General features: G+C 42.5%; 1 pseudogene; it reads right to left on the minus strand.

The window, feature by feature from the left end:
- Nucleotides 1–12271: 12271 nt before the first annotated feature.
- LOC118650545 lies at nt 12272–13134 on the minus strand (annotated as a pseudogene).
- Between the last annotated feature and the right edge of the window lie 390 nt (nt 13135–13524).

Below are 13524 nucleotides of genomic sequence, written 5' to 3' on the forward strand. Positions count from 1 at the left end.
TAATAAAAATTTAAGTGAAACAAGGCTTTTAACATCATAATTTAGATTAATCTATAATATCTTAGAAAATACTAAAGAAATAACAGAAAGACATGGGCAGAAAACCATTTTTCTTGATATGGACAGTCCATTTTCTTATCGGGAGGTGCAAAGATCTTGGTAATTTCCTTCCAGGTCTATAATTCTGTAATTTATATACTAAATCTATACCTATATAAATATCAAATAGAAGTTGAAATAGTTTGCCTATAAGCCAAATATAAACAAAGACATTTAAAAAATCCTTCGACCTTTCTTATAGGCTTTAGGCAAAGGAGAAAGAAAGAGAAAAATTGGTTTCTTTTTTTCGTTCTTTATTTTTATTTCGTTTTCATTTAAATTATTTTTACTCTTTTATTTTTAAACTAGTGGCCCAGTGCATAAAATTTGTGTAAGGGGTAGGGGTAGTTTCCTCAGCCCAGCCTGCACCCTCTCCATTCAAGGACCCCTTAGGGCAGCGGTTCTCAACCTTCCTAGTGCCGCGATCCTTTAATACAGTTCCTCAGGTTGTGGTGACCCCCAATTTCATTGTTACAAATTGAACATAATTAAAGCATAGTGATTAATCACAAAAACAATATGCAATTATATATGTGTTTTCTGATGGTCTTAGGCGACCCCTATGAAAGGGTCGTTCGACCTGCAAAGGGGTTGTGACCCACAGGTTGAGAACCGCTGCCTTAGGGGATGTCCAACTGCCCCTGTGGGATCGGGCCTAAACCGGCAGTCGGACATCCTTCTCGCAATCTGGGACCGCTGGTTCCTAACCGCTCACCTGCCTGCCTGCCTGATCGCCCCTCACTGCCTCTGCCTGCCTGATCGCCACTTATTGCCCTCCCCTGCCAGCCTGATCTCACCCCCAACTTCCCTCCCCTGCCAGCCTGATTTTGCCCCCCAACTGCCCTCCCCTGCTGGCCTGATTGCCCTTAACCCCCTGCCAGCCTGATCTCACCCCCAACTGCCCTCCCCTGCTGGCCTGATAGCCCCTAACTGCCTCTGCCTCAGCCCCTACCACCATGGCTTTGTTGGGAAGGAAGTTGGACATCTGGAAGATGGCCAGTTGACCTGGTCTAATTAGCATATTACCCTTTTATTAGTATAGATAGATTATATAGGATAGGATTGCTTAAATGGGGGGCGGGGGGAGCTTTTTTCAGCAGGAGGAGATGCTCCTCGCAGAGAAAAATACATAATCCCTATATCTGGACTGATAGCCAGCCATATGCACTACACTGCCAAACTGGTCATTAAAAAATTGAACCACTTTCTTACACCTTACACAAAATAGCTGTTGCCCTTAAAACCCCTCCTCAGCCCCCACCTTAGGTTCTGCCTTCACAGTTCACCCAGATGAGGTTCTGATTGGTCAGTTTCTGTGCCAGTCAGCGTCAAAAGCTCCGCCTCCTAGGCAGCCATTGGCTCCTTGCAGTTCACCCAATTTGGTTCTGATTGGTTGGTTTCTATGCCAGTTAACATCAAAAGCTCCACCTCCTAGGCAGCCATCTTGTGAGGGCATGAGGGTTAATTTGCATATCACCTCTTTATTATATAGAATTATAGTTGATTTACAATCCTATCTAATAATAGAGAAACATGGTAATTAGCCATACCTCTGCTACCCTTTCCATTGGCTAATCAGGGAGATATGCAAATTAACTGTCAACCAAGATGGCAACCGGCAGCCAGGCAGTTTGAAGCGAACAGGAGGCTTGCTTGCTTTAGTGATGGAGGAAGCCAGGTTCCCCACCTGCCTTGCTGGCCTCTGAGCTTGCAGTTTAAGAAACATTGTTACAAATATAGAAGCTATACAAAACCCCAGAAACCTACTTTCAGCCAGCCGGGCTTCAGCCAGCAGGACTGCCACATTGTTTCAATTATAGAACAAACGCAGATCCCTGCTTTCAGCCAGCCGGGATCTCAGAGCTGGAGTGAGCAGGACCGCAACAGTGTTACAATTATAGAACCCAAACAAATCAAATACCTGCTTTCAGCAGCCGAGGCCTCAGAGCTGGAGCCAAGCCTCAGAGCTAAAGCTGGCCCAGAATAAAAAAAGAAAAAGAAAAAAAGGAGCGGTTGGGAGCTTCAGTCACCCGTCAGCCTGAAAACGGCCCTCAGCCCCTCACCCAGACTGGCCAGGCACCCCAGTGGGGACCCTCACCCTGAAGAGTGTGTGACCAGCTGCAAACAGCCATCATCCCCTCATCCAGGCTGTCCAGGCAACCCAGTGGGGACCCCCACCCTGATCCAGGACACCCTTCAGGGCAAACCAGCCGGCCCCCACATGTGCACCAGGCCTCTATTCTATATAGTAAAAGGGTAAAATGCCTCCCAGCACCGGGATCAGCATGACAGGGGGCAGCACCCAAACCCCCTGATTGCCCTGCGGCTCTGTGTGTGACAGGGGGTGGGGCCACAACCTCCCTATCCGCCCTGCTCTGTTCATGACAGGGGAAGGTGCCCCAACCCCCTGATCGGCCCTGCTTTGTGTATGACAGGGTGTGACGCCCCAACACCCCCCACCCCCCCACGGGCCCTGCTCTGTGTGTGACAGGGTAGAGTCATAACCTCTCCATCGGCCCTGCCCTGAGTGTGACAGTGGCAGCGCCCCAACCCCTGATCCACCCTGCTCTGTGTGTGACAGGGGGCGGTGCCCCAACTCCCCAATCGGCCCTTTTCTGTGAGTGACTAGGGGTGGCATCGCAAACTCCCGATCCACCCTGCTCTGTGCATGATGGGGGCCAGGGCCCCAACTCCCCAATTGGCCCTGCTCTGAGCCCGACCAGGGGCTGCACCTAGGGATTGGGCCTGCCCTCTGCCACCTGGGAACAGTCCTAAGCCAGCAGGTCATTATCTCCCGAGGGGTCCAAGACTGAGAGAAGGCACAGGCTGGGCTGAGGGACCCCCTGTGCCCCCCGAGTGCACAAATTTTTGTGCACCGGGCCTCTAGTATTATATTAGTTTGAAGTATACAACATAGTGTGTACTTCAAACAGTTAATTACATTATTGTTGACTATAACTCCTATACTGTACTTGATAATTTGTACTCCTTAATTCCTTTCACCTTTTTTGCTCATCCTCTTAACCCTTTTCTCAAAATTACATTTTCTTAATCCTTAATGACTTTTGTTTCCAACTAGAAGAATTCTAGTCTGAAGAAAAAAGCCCCATGGTGAAGTATTTATAACTGCCATCTTGATTTCTATAGTACTAGAGAGAATGGTATAAAAAATACCAAAGAATTATCTAATCATCAGTTAGAGTGGCAACTTTAGAATTCCCACCAGAGATATGGAAAAACTATATTTACTCCCTCAGCATAAGGGACAGAAAAGAAAGTGAGAGCATGAAATAATGATGCTTTGGAGGAAATAAATACCTGTTACTCCTAATTATTCAGTATAAACAGGAGAGAAAAAGAAGAATTTCCTTGGGAATTAATTTTTCCACTTTTCATTTGTTTTAATATAATCAACTCAAGGACATATGTCTAGTAGAGTGATGTCACGAAAGTCTGTGACTTTTTTGTACACAATATTGGTTCTGGCCTCATATCATAGAGTTGCTATGGTGATTAAATTAGAAGAATGCCTAAAAAGGTATCTGGCAAAGAATAAGCACTGCATATCAGTTTGTTTATTAAATAGATACAGGAATGGGCAAAAGTAGGTTTACAGTTGTTTATATGGAAAAAGACATGCAGGTTATGTTTACTACAATAGCTTTATTAACTCAAAAGAATGTCACAATGCAACTGTAAATATACTTTTGCCCATACCTGTATTTTTAGAAATCAGTTAACAATAGGTGTATTTCTAACAAAATCTACCACTTGCTACTTTATTTTTTTTTAAATATATTTTATTGATTTTTTACAGAGAGGAAGGGAGAGAGATAGAGAGTTAGAAACATCGATGAGAGAGGAACATCGATCAGCTGCCTCCTGCACATCTCCTACTGGGGATGTGCCCGCAACCCAGGTACATGCCCTTGACCGGAATCGAACCTGGGACCTTTCAGTCCGCAGGCCGACGCTCTATCCACTGAGCCAAACCGGTTTAGGCCACTTGCTACTTTATTAAAGTGAAATCAACTTTTTGGATTCATATAAATGGGTATATTAAAAACTACACCGATGATATTCTGGGGGAGGGGAATATTTCCCCTTTCTCCTCTTAATTCTTTTGGCTAGTGGCTTCTGTCATTTTAATGACAGAAGACAAATTAACAGTAAAAAATAGCCAAATTTAATTATGTATGTATGTAGAGAAGTTCCATAAGACTATGAGACCAGAGGATAGTTGGGCAGTTAAGGCTTATATGTCATCTTGAGCTAAGGAGAGGAGTGGGGTGTGGTAATTTAAAAAATTTCCCCAATTTTGTAATTGAAAACTTCCAAATCAACAGAAAAGTTGCAAAAATAGTCCAATGAAAACTCATATATCCTTCTTTCATCCATATATTCATCATGTTAACATTTTGTCACATTTGTTCTCTACATGTAGAGAGACACAGACACAAGTAATATAAAGAGAGAGAGGTTTGGGGGTATGTGTGTGAAAGTTCAGATCTTGTGCCTCTTTTATCTCTAAATTCTATGGCATATATTTCTTAAGAAATATTCAAGAAATTCACTTTATTTCCAGGAAATTCATTCACAATATATTATCTAGAATACCAGTATTGAAATTTCTGCAACTGTCCCAGTAATGCCCTTTAAGCTGTCCCTCGCCTCCCCCCGCATTCTAGGATGCAATCAAGTTTCAAGAACTTCAGTTAATTGTCATGTCAGTTTAGTCTGCTTTCACCTAGGCAGTGAACTTCGTGGCCCATGCGCAGAAGTCGGTATTTTGTGGAAGAGCCACACTCAAGGGGCCAAAGAGCCGCATGTGCTCGCGAGCTGCAGTTTGCCGACCACTGACCTAGGGCATGGAATCCCTGGCGTTTTTGTCTTTCTAGGCATTGCTATTTTTTTTTTTTTTGGTGATGGTGGTAGGGGGTGTTTGTTTTTTATTATGAAAGAAAAAATAATTCCTCAGAATTTTAACAAGTGAAAGGAATATTTCACACTCAGAACAGTCACCAGGATGCAAAATTACAAATGCTCAACACCAGTCCTGTGCTCCTCTCCTCTAAGAGCAGAGATGGGAAGGAGACAGTTGAAGCAATCAAGCAATTCTGTAAAACAAAGACTTCAAACTTCTACAAATATGATTAAAATCTAAACTTCTTTTGCTTTAAATTAAAAAAATATATTTCTAAAGGCTTGCTTTAGTGACATGCTAGTCTCCCAGAAGATAATCCAATACCCCCTTGTCAGTAACATACATACTCAAGTTGGCCAGCCAACTCATATTTCTAAACCCTAATGCATACAAGTCTTTACCAAAGCTACAAGGCTCAGGTGACAGCTGCTGCTAAAGTGTGCTTCTTCCTATTGGCTGACCACCCTCTCCAGATGAGTGGGTAGAGCACAGAGAAACCCTTAAATGGTAGTGAGGGTTTAATAGCCCCTAACAGCCAACTTTTCAAGCACCGCCACCCTCACTCCCCACTCAAAAGGGGAGCCTTATTTCTAAAAAGACTATTTGCCTCAAATTTGGCTCCTGGTGACAGAATGGATTTTCTCTTTTAGAAAAAGTACATATATCCATGCATGCGCATGCACACGCACACACACGGACATACACATACACATTTTTTGGTTTTTGCATTTATTTATTTTTCTTTATTGATTAAGGTATTACATATGTGTCCTTATCACCCAATTGTGCCCCCAAACTCCCCACTCATGCACTCACACCCCTGGTGTCTGTGTCCATTGGTTAGGCTTATATGCATGCATACAAGTCCTTTGGTTGAACTCTCCCCTTTACCCTCACCCTCTCCTACCTTCCCTCTGAGGTTTGACGGTCTGTTTGAGGCTTCTCTGTGTCTGGATCTATTTTTGTTCATCAGTTTATGTTGTTCATTATATTCCACAAATGAGTGAGATCATGTGATATTTATCTTTTTCCGACTGGCTTATTTCACTTAGCATAATGCTCTCCAGTTCCATCCATGCTGTTGCAAATGGTAAGAACTCCTTCTTTTTTACCGCAGTGTAGTATTCCATTATGTAGATGTACCACAGTTTTTTAATCCACTCATCTGCTGATGGGCACTTAGGCTGTTTCCAAATCTTAGCTATGGTGAATTGTGCTGCTAGGAACACAGGGGTGCATATATCCTTTCTGATTGGTGTTTCTAGTTTCTTGGGATATATTCATAGAATTGGGATCACTGGGTCTAATGGGAGTTCCATTTTTACTTTTCTGAGGAAACTCCATACTGTTCTCCACAGTGGCTGCACCAGTCTGCATTCCCATCAGCAGTGCAGAAGGGTTCCTTTTTCTCCGCATCCTCACCAGCACTTGTCATTTGTTGATGATAGCCATTCTGACAGGTGTGAGATGGTACCTCATTGTCATTTTGATTTGCATCTCTTGGATGATTAGTGACTTTGAGCATGTTTTCATATGTCTCTTGGCTTATGTCCTCTTTCGAAAAGTATCTATTTAGGTCCGTTGTCCATATTTTGATTGGGTTGTTTATCTTCCTTTTGTCAAGTTGTATAAGTTCCCTGTAAATGTTGGAGATTATTCCCTTATCATTGATAACATTGGCAAATATGTTCTCCCATGCAATCGGGCTTTCTTACTTTCTTATTGTTTTGTTGATGGTTTCTTTTGCTGTGCAGAAGCTTTTTATTTTGATGAAATCCCATTTGTTTGTTTTCTCTTTAGTTTCCATTGCCCTAAGAGATATATCGGTGAAACTATTGCTTTAGCATATGTCTGATATTTTGCTGCCTATGAATTCTTCTAATATTTTTATGGTTTCCCATCTTAAGTCCTTTATCCATTTTGAGTTTATTTTTGTGTATGGTGTAAGTTGGTGGTCTAGTTTCATTTTTTTTGCAGGTATCTGTCCAATTTCCAAACACCATTTATTGAAGAGACTGTCTTGACTCCATTGTATGTTCATGCCTCCTTTAAAATATTAATTGAGTATAGTGGTTTGGGTCGATTTCTGGGATCTCTATTCTGTTCCATTAGTCTATATGTCTGTTCTTCTGCCAGTACCAGGCAGATTTGAGAATAGTGGCTTTGAAATACAGCTTAATATCTGGTATTGAGATCCCACCTCCTTTGTTCTTCTTTCTCAGGATTGCTGCAGCTATTTGGGGTCTTTCTTTATTCCAAATGAATTTTTGGAGAGTTTGTTCTAGATCTGTGAAATATGCTGTTGGTATTTGAATGGGGAGTGCATTGAATCTATAGATTGCGTTGGGTAGTATGGACATTTTAATGATGTTGATTCTACCATTCCATGAACATGGTATATTCTTCCACCTGTTTATGTCTTCCTCTAACTCTTTTTGCAATGCCCTGTAGTTTTCTGAGTACAGGTCTTTTACCTCCCTAGTTAAGTTTATTCCTAGGTATCTTAATTTTTTGGTGCAATGGTAAATGGGATTGTTTTTTAAATCTCTTTCTATAAATTCACTATTGATGTATAAAAATGCCATAGATTTCTTGGCATTAATTTTGTATCCTGCTACATTGCTGAATTCATTTATTAAGTCTAATAATTTTTTGATGGAGTCTTTAGGGTTTTCTTTGTACAGTATCATGTCATTTGTGAATAATGACAGTTTTACGTCTTCTTTTCAATTTGGATACCTTTTATTTCTTCTGCTTGTCTAATTGCTATGGCTAGCACTTCCAGTACTATGTCAAACAGGAGTGGTGAAAGTGGGCATCCCTGTCTCATTCCTGTTCTTAGGTGAAATGGTTTTAGTTTTCACCCAGTGAGTATGATGTTGGCTGTAGATTTGTCATATAAGGCTTTTATTATGTTGAGGTATGATCCTTCTATTCCCACCTTGCTGAGTGTTTTTATCAAGAAAGGGTGTTGGATTTTGTCAAATGCTTTTTCTGCATCAATTGATATTGCTATGTGATTTTTATCTCTCAATTTGTTTATGTGATGTATCATGTTTATTGATTTGCGGATATTGCACCATCCTTGCATCCCCAGGATAAATCCTACTTGGTCATGGTGTATGAACTTTCTGATGTTCTGCTGGATCCTATTTGCTGCAATTTTGTTGAGGATTTTGGCATCTATGTTCATGAGGGATATTGGCCTGTAATTCTCTTTCATTGTGTTGTCTTTATCTGGTTTTTGTATTAGGGTAATGTTGGCTTCATAGAATGAGCTTGGAAGTGTTCCTTCCTCTTAAATTTTTTGGAATAGTCTGAGGAGGATATGTTTTAGTTCTTCCTTGAATGTTTGGTAAAACTCCCCTGTGAAGCTGTCTGGCCCTGGGCTTTTGTTTGCTGGAAGCTTTTTGATGACTGCTTCAATTTCCTCCATAGTTATCGGCCAATTGAGATTTTTAGGTTCTTCCTCATTGAGTTTTGGAAGGTTGAATTTTTCTAGGAATATGTCCATTTCCTCTAGGTTGTCTAGTTTGTTGGAATAGAGTTGTTCATAGTATTTTTTAACAATCCTTTGTATTTCTGTGGAGACTGTTGTTATTTTGCCTCTTTCATTTCTGATTTTGCTTATTTGGGTCCTCTCTTTGCTTCTTAGTGAGCTTGGCTAGAGGTCCATCAACCTTGTTTATCCTTTCAAAGAACCAGCTCTTGGTTTCATTGATCTTTTGTATTGTTGTTGTTGTTGTTGTTGTTGTTTTTTGTCTCTATGTCATTTATTTCTGCTCTGATCTTTATTATCTCCTTCCTTCTGCTCACTCTGGGCTTTTCTCTAAGTTGTAGAGTTAGATGATTTATGACCATTTTTTCTTGTTTTTTGAGGTAGGTCTGTAGAGCTATAAACTTCCCTCTCAGGATTGCTTTCAATCTGTCCCATAGATTTTGGATTGTTGTGTTTTCATTGCCATTCATTTCCAGGATGTTTTTATTTTTTTCTTTGTTTACTTTGGTAACCCAATCATTGTTTAATAGCATGCTATTCAGCCTCCAAGTGTTCAAATTTTTTTGATTGCTTTTATTATAGGTGATTTCTAATATTATGCCATTGTGGTCTGAGAAGATGCTTGGTATGATTTCAATCTTCTTGAATTTGGAAAGACTTTTCCTGTGACCCAAAATGTGGTCTACCTTTGAAAATGTCCCATGTGCACTTGAGAAGAATGTGTATTCTGTAGCTTTGGGGTGAAATGTTCTGATGATGTCAATTAAGTCCATCTGATATAGTGAGTTATTTAGGATTGCTGTTTCGTTGCTGATTTTTTTGTCTAGAGGATTTATCCAGGGATGTCAGTGGAGTATTAAAGCCCCCTACTATGATAATATTGATGTTGATCTCTCCCTTGATATCTTCCAGAAGTTTTTTATGTATTTGAGTGTTCCTGCATTGGGTGCATATATGTTCACCAGAGTTATATCCTCTTGTGGTATTGATCCTTTTAGTATTATGAAGTGGCCTTCCTTATCTCTTGTTATGGCCTTCCTTTTGAGGTCTACTTTGTCAGATTAAGTATTGTTACCCATTTTTTTTTCTCATTTCCATTTGCCTGGAAGGTATTTTTCTTTTTTTATATATATATTTTTTATTGATTAAGATATTACATATGTGTCCTTGTCCCCACGTTACCCTCTACCCCCCACCCCCCCACCCCCGCTCATGCCCTCACCCCCCCGTTGTCCATGTCCATTGGTTAGGCCTATATGCTTGCATATAAGTCCTTTGGTTGATCTTTCCCCATTACCCCCACCCTCCCCTACCTTCCCTCCAAGTCCCGACAGTCCAATCAATGCCTCTCCGTCTCTGGATCAGTCCTTGTTCATCAGCTTATGTTGTTCATTATATTCCACAAATGAGTGAGATCCTGTGGTATTTATCCGCTCTCCAGTTCCATCCATGCTGTGGCAAATGGTAAGAGTTCCTTTTTCTTCTTCCTCTTCTTAAAGAATACCTTTCAGCATTTCATATAATGCTGGTTTGGTGGTGATGAACTCCTTTAGCTTTTTCTTATCCGTGAAGCTCTTTATCTGACCTTCTATTCTGAATGATAGCTTTGCTGGATAAAGTAATCTTGGTTGCAGGTTCTTGCTATTCATCACTTTGAATATTTCTTGCCAGTCTCTTCTGGCCTGCATGGTTTCTGTTGAGAAATCAGCTGACAGTCGTATGGGTACTCCCTTGTAGGTAACTGACTGTCTTTCTCTTGCTGCTTTTAAGATTCTCTCTTTATCTTTTGCTCTTGGCATTTTAATTATGATGTGTCTTGGTGTGGTCCTCCTTGGATTCCTTTTGTTTGGGGTTCTCTGCGCTTCCTGGACTTGTAAGTCCATTTCTTTCACCAGGTAGGGGAAGTTTTCTGTCATTATTTCTTCAAAAAGGTTTTCAATATCTTGCCCTCTCTCTCCTTCTGGTACCCCTATAATTCTGATGTTGGTACGCTTGAAGTTGTCCCAGAGGTTCCTTACACTATCTTCATATTTTTGGAATCTCTTTTCTTTTTTCTTTTTCGGTTGGGTATTTTTTGTTTCTTTGTATTTCAAATCTTTGACTTGATTCTTGGGATCCTCTTTTCTGCTGCTGGATCTCTGTAAATTATTCTTTATTTCAGTCAGTGTATGCTTAATTTCTAGTTGGTCCTTTTTCATGTCCTCCATGGTCTCCCTATACTTATTGAGGGATTCATTAAATTTATCGGCGGTTTCCATAAAATTCTTGAAAAACCTTATAACTGTGGCCTTAAACTCTATATCCAATCGTTTGCTTTCCTCCATTTCTGCCATTTGTGACCTGTTTCATTGTCTCCGCATTTTGGCAGCTTCCCTGTGTTGATAGAGTGGCCCTGTGCGCCAGGTGTCCTGTAGGGCCCAGTAGCTCAGCCTCCCCAGTTACCTGGGGTGGACACTCTTGGTGCACTCTTGGTGCCTTGGTTGTTGTAGAATCACTGGGAGGAATTGACCTCCAGGCCAATTGGCTGTGAGAATCAGCTGTGTCTAAAGTGGGAGAACTTCTGTGCTGAAGACACCCTTCTGGGGCAAGACTTGCTTCAGTGGGGCTTTGGTGCTCACTGAGTCTGCTCCCTGAGTGCGTCCCTTATGGATCTGAGGAGTTGCAGTCTGGATGGACCCCCTCTGACCACTGGGTACAGTGGCTCCTGGATCTAAGGAGGTGCTAATTCAGCCTCTGCCTGAGGCCACACAGCAGGAGCCACGAAGAGGCTCAGCTGTGAAGCAATGCAAGCCGCTGCGGGGCCTTGGGCCTTCTCTTGGAAGTTCCAGGTCTGCCTGGTTCAGCTGCAGTTAGGTACATTCACATGCAAAAGCCTCTGCCGCAGCCTGGGTGGGGCGGGGTCTCAGGGAGTCAGAGGGCGGAGAAAGCGGCCATGGCCGATTCTCCGCCCGGAGTCGCGGGTCTCAGTGTTCCGGTAACGGCTGCAAGCACCTCTGAGGGAAAGCCGCCCTCAAGTTCGCTCGCTGCCGGACAGACCAGCTTCTCCCCGTATGAGACCTGGGTCCCCAGAGACTTCCCGGAACCGGAGTTCAGAGCCGTCGGGAGTTTGTGATTCAAAAAGACAGCCGCGTCCTCAGGCGCCACCCCCTTTCCTCGCGCGCGCGCGCCGCCGTACCTCTGCACTTCACCTCCGCAGCGCCTCTGGCTCTCAGCGTGCTTTTCTTTCCTTCTAGTTGTGGAATTTACACTCAGCCAGCCTTCCTGTTGTTCTGGATGATGTTTGCTCAGTCCTTTGCGGTAATTTTCAATTGTTGTGTGAGGCAATAATTTCCCGGTGTTTACCTATGCCGCCATCTTAGTTGCTCTCGAGCTTGATTGACTTCTGCACGAGCTCCTTCTGGGGCTGGGGACCTTGCAACTGAGGTACTGCCCTTGAACCTGTGACTCTTTGGTCTGTGGGCCTATGCTCTAAACACTGAACCAAACCAGCCAGGGCAAGTTTCTATATAACCTTTTAAGAAATGGAACTTCCCACCAAGAGGAACTTCTAACCTAATCACAGAGTAAGCCCATCACCCCATCCCTTCAGCTACCTTGAAGAAGAAAAAGGTACTTTCCCTCCCATTGCCAAAGAGAGCAAGAGATATTAACTGGGCAGGAGAAATAAAAAAAGACCTTGATATTCCACCCTTTGAGTTACAGCTGCTATGATATTGAGAGAGGGGCAAGAGTGGGAGCGGGATGAAGAATTAATTGGAAGGGAATTGTTTGATGGCTGCAAGTTTAGTCCACTTAGTTTTTGTACTGAAGGGCTCATTGCCAGTTTCGTTGAGAAGACATGTGCAGATGAGGGCTTCTGTCACTGTGAAGGGGCCACAGCTGGCAGAGGTCACCGGTCTTCAAAGTGACCCTTCTCTTGGCCCACAGCCTGGGGTGCTGATGCTAATGCTGCAGTGCCCACGATGGCAGAGAAGTCCTTGATGTTGGAGGTTTTGTTGAATCCAATTAGCCACTGGGCATTGCCCTGGACCCCCTTGGGATTGATCTCAGGCTCGGATGTGGTACTGGTGCCACTTGCTCAGCCTCTCGATGGACTCCTCAATGTACTTCAGATCGGTCTCCTCTTGCATGGCCTTGATGCTAAAATTGGTGTGGCAGTCTGCACCATTCCAGTTTCCAGGAATGGGCATGGGATCAAAGATTGCTATCACTCCGAAGTCTTCACATACTTGGTACAAGATGAAATGGGGCACCCAGAGATGATTTCTCATGTTGATTCCTTCATAGGGTCCATCTGGCATGACCTCATCATTTGTCCTGAGATCTTAATGCTGTGTACAAGCAGGCCCAGGAGTGAGCCTCCACAATACCCTGCCATAGGCTCTGTCTGCTCCCATGCCACAGTAGTATGGATCTTGGGGTCTAGGGAAGCCTGAAAAGCCAACCAAAAGGGTGCCCATCTGTATATTCCTGCTCCATTCCAAATCAGGGACGCTGATTGCTCACCATGTTCATTATCCCTTTACACTTTACAGGTATGTCTTAAATTGGTCTGTGCAGGTTTGCGGTTATGCTTTAAGACTTCATAGAACACCAATTTCCCCAACACCATTTATTGAAGAGACTATCTTTACTCCATTGTATGCTCTTGCCTCCTTTGTCAAAACTAATTGACCATAATGGCGTTGGTTGATTTCTGGGGTCTCTCTGTTTTGTTCCATTGGTCTATATGCCTGTTCTTGTGCCAGTACCAGGCTGTTTCAATTACAGTGACTTTGTAGTTTGATCTCCTTTTGTTTGTTTTCTAATGGTTATCTATTTTTTATTTCTTTGATCTCTACTCTTTTATTACCTCTTTCATCCTACTTGTTATGTTTTTAATGTGCTCTTTTTTTTTTGCATAGATTTTTAAGGTGGAAGTTTAGATTTTTTCTTTTAAATTAAGTATTTGAGGCACACATTTCCCTCTAAATGCTGCTTAATCTGCATCCCACAAATTTTT

The sequence above is a fragment of the Myotis myotis genome, unplaced genomic scaffold (assembly GCF_014108235.1).
Source record: "Myotis myotis isolate mMyoMyo1 unplaced genomic scaffold, mMyoMyo1.p scaffold_m19_p_3, whole genome shotgun sequence".
In the NCBI taxonomy this organism is placed as follows: Eukaryota; Metazoa; Chordata; class Mammalia; order Chiroptera; family Vespertilionidae; genus Myotis; species Myotis myotis.